Consider the following 7,500-nt stretch of genomic DNA (forward strand, 5'->3'; position numbering starts at 1 on the left):
CCGGAGCCAGGGCCCGGGGGCTTCGGGCCAGGCGTGACAACCGGACTCGGACCGGGAGCTCACACCGCAAAGTGTCCGCCATCCCCCTCTCGGCAGCGGGGCACACGACTCGTCTTTGACCCGCGGGTGCAGCAGCACGGTTCTTTTGCCCCGGAGGTTCCTCCGACCGACCTTCTGGAACCGAAGATGGGCATTTAGGGTCCTGAAAAACGTGTCCCCGAAAATCTCCGCGAACCTTTCTTGGCAATATTGTAGATGTGGCACCCGGCCCAGCCACCGGGGCAAACCACCAAAAGTGTCCGCCCTCCTGGATCGAAGGGTCGGACAAAGCCCATTTCAAAAACCTCATACGGACTTCCAGGCCTCTCCGGCGGGCCCAGGTCAACCGCTCGCCCCCCAGCAGCGAAATTTTTTTCTAAGTCCCACGCCGGACACCAGGTCAACACGGCTCTCTGGCAGGAGAAGCCCGCCGCTCCCGAGGAAGCGCCCCCGGCTTGCCCTGAACGCCGTAAGGGAGGGCGGCAGGTCACCGGGGCGAAACCGGAGCGGTGGCCGGTCTCCTGGAACTCTCCCCCGGCCTGGCCCGCCGGGCCGCTCCCGGCCGGAGCTCCCACGTTAACCGCTCCCAACGCAACCGAGCAGAAGTTTTCCAAGTCCCACGGCGGACACCAGGTCCTCCCGGTTCCCCGTCAGGAGAGCCCCGCCACTCCTGGGGAAGCAAGCACCGCTGCCTGCCCGACCTCCGAGCCCATCACCGGGGGGGGGGGCGGGAGCCGGAATCGCGGGCCAGAGCCTGGAACTCTCGCACGGCCAGGCCCGCCGGATCGGGGCACGCTGCCTCCACGCTCGGTTGACAAGGCAGCGCGGCACGGTTCTTTTGCCCCGGAGGTTCCTCTGACCGACTTTCTGGAACCGAACATGGGCATTTAGGGTCCTGAAAACCGAGTCCCCCAAAATCTCCGCGAACCTTTCTTGGCAATATTGTAGATGCGGCACCCGGCCCAGCCACCGGGGCCAACCGCCGAAAGTGTCCGCCCTCCTGGAGCGAAGGCCCGGGCAAGGCCCGTTTGAAAAACCTCATACGGACTTCCGGAGCGCGAGCCCGGGCGCCAGGTCGACCCAGGGCCGACCTCCCGGGCCCCAGAGAGGCACGTCTCCGCCGCGGAAGCCGCCTGATGCCCGCGCCGAAGGCCCCCGGGCCCGCCCGGCCTCCGCGCAGGGCACCGGGGAGAAGTAGGAATCGTGGCCGGGCTCCTGGAACTCCTGCCCGGCCTGCCCCGCGGAAGCATGCCGGGTTCTCCCGCCGCGCCGTGCAGGTTCTTCCGCCCCTCGCCGGGGTAGCCGGGCTCCAACCGCTGGGCCCCGCAGCGTGGAAGGGCCCCTGCGAGTCGCCCCCCGGCCTGCACGCCCGCCGTGCAGTCGACCGGGTCGAAGCCGGAATCGCGGCCGGGTTCCTGGAACTCTCGCCCGGCCTGCCCGCCCGGCCCGCCCCCCGGGCCGGGGCTCCAGTCGACTTGGAGCCAAACTCGGTTTTGACCCCCTCCTGCAGCACGGTCCGGCCCCGGAGGTTCCTCCGTCCGACCTCCTGGAACCCAAGATGGGCATCCAGGGTCCCGAAATCCGTGTCCCCGAAAATCTCCGCGAACCTTTCCTGGCAATATTGTAGATGCGGCACCCGGCCCAGCCACCGGGGGCAACCGCCGAAAGTGTCCGCCCTCCTGGAGCGAAGGCCCGGGCAAGGCCCGTTTCAAAAACCTCATACGGACTTCCGGAGCCCGAGCCCCGGCGCCAGGTCGACCCAGGGCCGACCTCCCGGGCCCCAGAGAGGCTCGTCTCCGCCGCGGAAGCCGCCCGCCGCCCGCGCCGAAGGCCCCCGGGCCCGCCCGGCCTCCGGGCAGGGCACCGGGGAGAAGTAGGAATCGTGGCCGGGCTCCTGGAACTCCTGCCCGGCCTGCCACGCGGAAGCATGCCGGGTTCTCCCGCCGCGCCGTGCAGGTTCTTCCGCCCCTCGCCGGGGTAGCCGGGCTCCAACCGCTGGGCCCCGCAGCGTGGAAGGGGCCCTGCGAGTCGCCGCCGGCCTGCACGCCCGCCGTGCAGTCGACCGGGTCGAAGCCGGAATCGCGGCCGGGTTCCTGGAACTCTCGCCCGGCCTGCCCGCCCGGCCCGCCCCCCGGGCCGGGGCGCCAGTCGACATGGAGCCAAACTCGGTTTTGACCCCCTCCTGCAGCACGGTCCGGCCCCGGAGGTTCCTCCGTCCGACCTCCTGGAACCCAAGATGGGCATCCAGGGTCCCGAAATCCGTGTCCCCGAAAATCTCCGCGAACCTTTCCTGGCAATATTGTAGATGCGGCACCCGGCCCAGCCACCGGGGGCAACCGCCGAAAGTGTCCGCCCTCCTGGAGCGAAGGCCCGGGCAAGGCCCGTTTCAAAAACCTCATACGGACTTCCGGAGCCCGAGCCCCGGCGCCAGGTCGACCCAGGGCCGACCTCCCGGGCCCCAGAGAGGCTCGTCTCCGCCGCGGAAGCCGCCCGCCGCCCGCGCCGAAGGCCCCCGGGCCCGCCCGGCCTCCGGGCAGGGCACCGGGGAGAAGTAGGAATCGTGGCCGGGCTCCTGGAACTCCTGCCCGGCCTGCCACGCGGAAGCATGCCGGGTTCTCCCGCCGCGCCGTGCAGGTTCTTCCGCCCCTCGCCGGGGTAGCCGGGCTCCAACCGCTGGGCCCCGCAGCCTGGAAGGGCCCCTGCGAGTCGCCCCCCGGCCTGCACGCCCGCCGTGCAGTCGACCGGGTCGAAGCCGGAATCGCGGCCGGGTTCCTGGAACTCTCGCCCGGCCTGCCCGCCCGGCCCGCCCCCCGGGCCGGGGCTCCAGTCGACTTGGAGCCAAACTCGGTTTTGACCCCCTCCTGCAGCACGGTCCGGCCCCGGAGGTTCCTCCGTCCGACCTCCTGGAACCCAAGATGGGCATCTAGGGTCCCGAAATCCGTGTCCCCGAAAATCTCCGCGAACCTTTCCTGGCAATATTGTAGATGCGGCACCCGGCCCAGCCACCGGGGGCAACCGCCGAAAGTGTCCGCCCTCCTGGAGCGAAGGCCCGGGCAAGGCCCGTTTCAAAAACCTCATACGGACTTCCGGAGCCCGAGCCCCGGCGCCAGGTCGACCCAGGGCCGACCTCCCGGGCCCCAGAGAGGCTCGTCTCCGCCGCGGAAGCCGCCCGCCGCCCGCGGCGAAGGCCCCCGGGCCCGCCCGGCCTCCGGGCAGGGCACCGGGGAGAAGTAGGAATCGTGGCCGGGCTCCTGGAACTCCTGCCCGGCCTGCCCCGCGGAAGCATGCCGGGTTCTCCCGCCGCGCCGTGCAGGTTCTTCCGCCCCTCGCCGGGGTAGCCGGGCTCCAACCGCTGGGCCCCGCAGCGTGGAAGGGGCCCTGCGAGTCGCCGCCGGCCTGCACGCCCGCCGTGCAGTCGACCGGGTCGAAGCCGGAATCGCGGCCGGGTTCCTGGAACTCTCGCCCGGCCTGCCCGCCCGGCCCGCCCCCCGGGCCGGGGCGCCAGTCGACATGGAGCCAAACTCGGTTTTGACCCCCTCCTGCAGCACGGTCCGGCCCCGGAGGTTCCTCCGTCCGACCTCCTGGAACCCAAGATGGGCATCCAGGGTCCCGAAATCCGTGTCCCCGAAAATCTCCGCGAACCTTTCCTGGCAATATTGTAGATGCGGCACCCGGCCCAGCCACCGGGGGCAACCGCCGAAAGTGTCCGCCCTCCTGGAGCGAAGGCCCGGGCAAGGCCCGTTTCAAAAACCTCATACGGACTTCCGGAGCCCGAGCCCCGGCGCCAGGTCGACCCAGGGCCGACCTCCCGGGCCCCAGAGAGGCTCGTCTCCGCCGCGGAAGCCGCCCGCCGCCCGCGCCGAAGGCCCCCGGGCCCGCCCGGCCTCCGGGCAGGGCACCGGGGAGAAGTAGGAATCGTGGCCGGGCTCCTGGAACTCCTGCCCGGCCTGCCCCGCGGAAGCATGCCGGGTTCTCCCGCCGCGCCGTGCAGGTTCTTCCGCCCCTCGCCGGGGTAGCCGGGCTCCAACCGCTGGGCCCCGCAGCCTGGAAGGGCCCCTGCGAGTCGCCCCCCGGCCTGCACGCCCGCCGTGCAGTCGACCGGGTCGAAGCCGGAATCGCGGCCGGGTTCCTGGAACTCTCGCCCGGCCTGCCCGCCCGGCCCGCCCCCCGGGCCGGAGCGCCAGTCGACATGGAGCCAAACTCGGGGTTGACCCTCGCCTGCAGCACGGTCCGGCCCCGGAGGTTCCTCCGTCCGAGCTCCTGGAACCCAAGATGGGCATCTAGGGTCCCGAAACCCGTGTCCTCGAAAATCTCCGCGAACCTTTCCTGGCAATATTGCAGATGCGGCACCCGGCCCAGCCACCGGGACGAACCGCCGAAAGTGTCCGGCCTCCTGGAGCGAAGGCCCGGGCAAGGCCCGTTTGAAAAACCTCATACGGACTTCCAGGGCCGGAGCCCCGGCGCCAGGTCGACCGCGGGCCTCCCTCCCGGGGCCCAGCACGGCTCGTCTCCCCCGCGGGAGCAGCCCGCCGCCCTCAGCCGAAGGCCCCCGGACCTGCCCGGCCTCCGGGCAGGGCACCGGGGAGAAGCCGGAATCGCGGCCGGGCTCCTGGAACTCTCGCCCGGCCAAGCCGCTCGGCCCGCCCCTGGGCCGGAGCTCCAGTCGACATGGAGCCAAACTCGCGGTTGAACCTCTCCTGCAGCACGGTCCGGCCCCGGAGGTTCCTCCGTCCGAGCTCCTGGAACCCAAGATGGGCATCTAGGGTCCCGAAACCCGTGTCCCCGAAAATCTCCGCGGACCTTTCCTGGCAATATTGTAGATGCGGCACCCGGCCCAGCCGCCGGGAGCAACCGCCGAAAGTGTCCGGCCTCCTGGAGCGAAGGCCCGGGCACGGCCCGTTTGAAAATCCTCATACGGACTTCCAGGGCCGGAGCTCGGGAGCCAGGTCGACCCCGGGCCTCCCTCCCGGGCGTTAGGGCGGCTCGTCTCCCCCGCGGGAGCAGCCCGCTGCCCGCGCCGAAGGCCCCCGGACCCGCCCGGCCTCCGGGCAGGGCACCGGGGAGAAGCCGGAATCGCGGCCGGGCTCCTGGAACTCTCGCCCGGCCAAGCCGCTCGGCCCGCCCCTGGGCCGGAGCTCCAGTCGACATGGAGCCAAACTCGCGGTTGAACCCCTCCTGCAGCACGGTCCGGCCCCGGAGGTTCCTCCGTCCGAGCTCCTGGAACCCAAGATGGGCATCTAGGGTCCCGGAAACCGTGTCCCCGAAAATCTCCGCGGACCTTTCTCGGCAATATTGTAGATGCGGCACCCGGCCCAGCCACCGGGACGAACCGCCGAAAGTGTCCGCCCTCCTGGAGCGAAGGCCCGGGCACGGCCCGTTTGAAAAACCTCATACGGACTTCCGGAGCCCGAGCCCCGGCGCCAGGTCGACCCAGGGCCAACCTCCCGGGCCCCAGAGAGGCTCGTCTCCCCCGCGGGAGCAGCCCGCCGCCCGCGCCGAAGGCCCCCGGACCTGCCCGGCCTCCGGGCAGGGCACCGGGGAGAAGCCGGAATCGCGGCCGGGTTCCTGGAACTCTCGCCCGGCCCGCCCCTGGGCCGGAGCTCCAGTCGACATGGAGCCAAACCCGGGGTTGACCCCCTCCTGCAGCACGGTCCGGTCCCGGAGGTACCCCTGCCCGACCTCCTGGAACCCAAGATGGGCAACTAGGGTCCCGAAAAGCGTGTCCCCGAAAATCTCCGCGGACCTTTCCTGGCAATATTGTAGATGCGGCACCCGGCCCAGCCACCGGGGGCAACCGCCGAAAGTGTCCGCCCTCCTGGAGCGAAGGCCCGGGCACGGCCCGTTTGAAAAACCTCATCGGGACTTCCAGGGCCGGAGCCCCGGCGCCAGGTCGACCCCGGGCCTCCCTCCCGGGGCCCAGCACGGCTCGTCTCCCCCGCGGGAGCATCCCGCCGCCCGCGCCGAAGGCCCCCGGACCTGCCCGGCCTCCGGGCAGGGCACCGGGGAGAAGTCGGAATCGCGGCCGGGCTCCTGGAACTCCCGCCCGGCCTGCCCCGCGGAGTCCTGCCCGGGCTCCCGCCGCCTTGGCCCGGGACGACCACCCCTCGGCGGGGTGCCTCGGCTCCGACCCCGGAGGCCCGGGTCCCTGCCGGGGCCCTTGGACCCGCCCCCCGGGCTGCCCTTCCACGGAGCCCTTGACCGGGACGAGATCGGAATTGTGGCCGAGCTCCTGGAACTCTCGCCCGGCCTGACCGCCTTCTCCGGCCCTTTTCCGGTTTTCCCCGTTGACCTGGCTCCAAACTCGGGTTTGGCCCCTCAGCACGGCAGGGTTCTGCCCCGAAGATCCCTCTGACCGGCTTTCTGGAACCGAACATGGGCATTGAGGGTCCTTAAAAACGTGTTCTCGAAAATCTCCGCGAACGTTTCTTGGCTATATTGTAGATGCGGCACCCGGCCCAGCCACCGGGACGAACCGCCGAAAGTGTCCGCCCTCCTGGATCGAAGGCCCGGGCAAGGCCCGTTTCAAAAACCTCATACGGACTTCCGTGGGGGGGGCGGGCACCAGGTCAACCCCACGTATGCCTATGGGGATTTTCGCTCCCCAGGTCAACCCCATGGATGCCTATCGGGATTTTCGCTCCCCAGGTCAACCCCATGGATGCCTATGGGCTTTTTCGGTCCCCAGCTCCACCCCAAGTATTCCTAGGGGCTTTTTCGCTCCCCAGCTCCACCCCATTTATTCCTATGGGGATTTTCAGTCCCCAGGTCAACCCCAAGTATTCCTAGGGGCTTTTTCGCTCCCCAGCTCCCCCCCCATGTATTCCTAAGGGCTTTTTCGGTCCCCAGCTCCACCCCAAGTATTCCTAGGGGTTTTTTCGCTCCCCAGCTCCACCCCATGTATTCCTAGGGGCTTTTCCGCTCCCCAGCTCCCCCCCCATGTATTCCTAAGGGCTTTTTCGCTCCCCAGCTCCCCCCCAAGTATTCCTAGGGGTTTTTTCGCTCCCCAGCTCCACCCCATGTATTCCTAGGGGCTTTTCCGCTCCCCAGCTCCCCCCCATGGATGCCGATGGGCTCTTTCGGTCCCCAGGTCAGCCCCATGTGTTGCTATGGGCTTTTTCGGTCCCCAGGTCAACCCCATGTGTTCCTATGGGCTTTCTCGGTCCCCAGGTCAACCCCATGTATTCCTAGGGGCTTTTTCGCTCCCCAGCTCCACCCCATGTATTCCTATGGGGATTTTCGCTCCCCAGCTCCACCCCAAGTATTCCTAGGGGCTTTTCCGCTCCCCAGCTCCACCCCACGTATTCCTAGGGGCATTTAGGCTCCCCAGGTCAACCCCATGGATGCCGATGGGCTTTTCCGCTCGCTCCCCAGGTCCGCCCGCCCCTGGCCTCGCCATCGGGACTTGCGGGCACCGTCTCAACCCCGTGCCTTCCAGAGGGGACTTCCAGGCACCGTGTCCAC

Source organism: Alligator mississippiensis, chromosome 14 (genome assembly GCF_030867095.1).
Source record: "Alligator mississippiensis isolate rAllMis1 chromosome 14, rAllMis1, whole genome shotgun sequence".
In the NCBI taxonomy this organism is placed as follows: domain Eukaryota; kingdom Metazoa; phylum Chordata; order Crocodylia; family Alligatoridae; genus Alligator; species Alligator mississippiensis.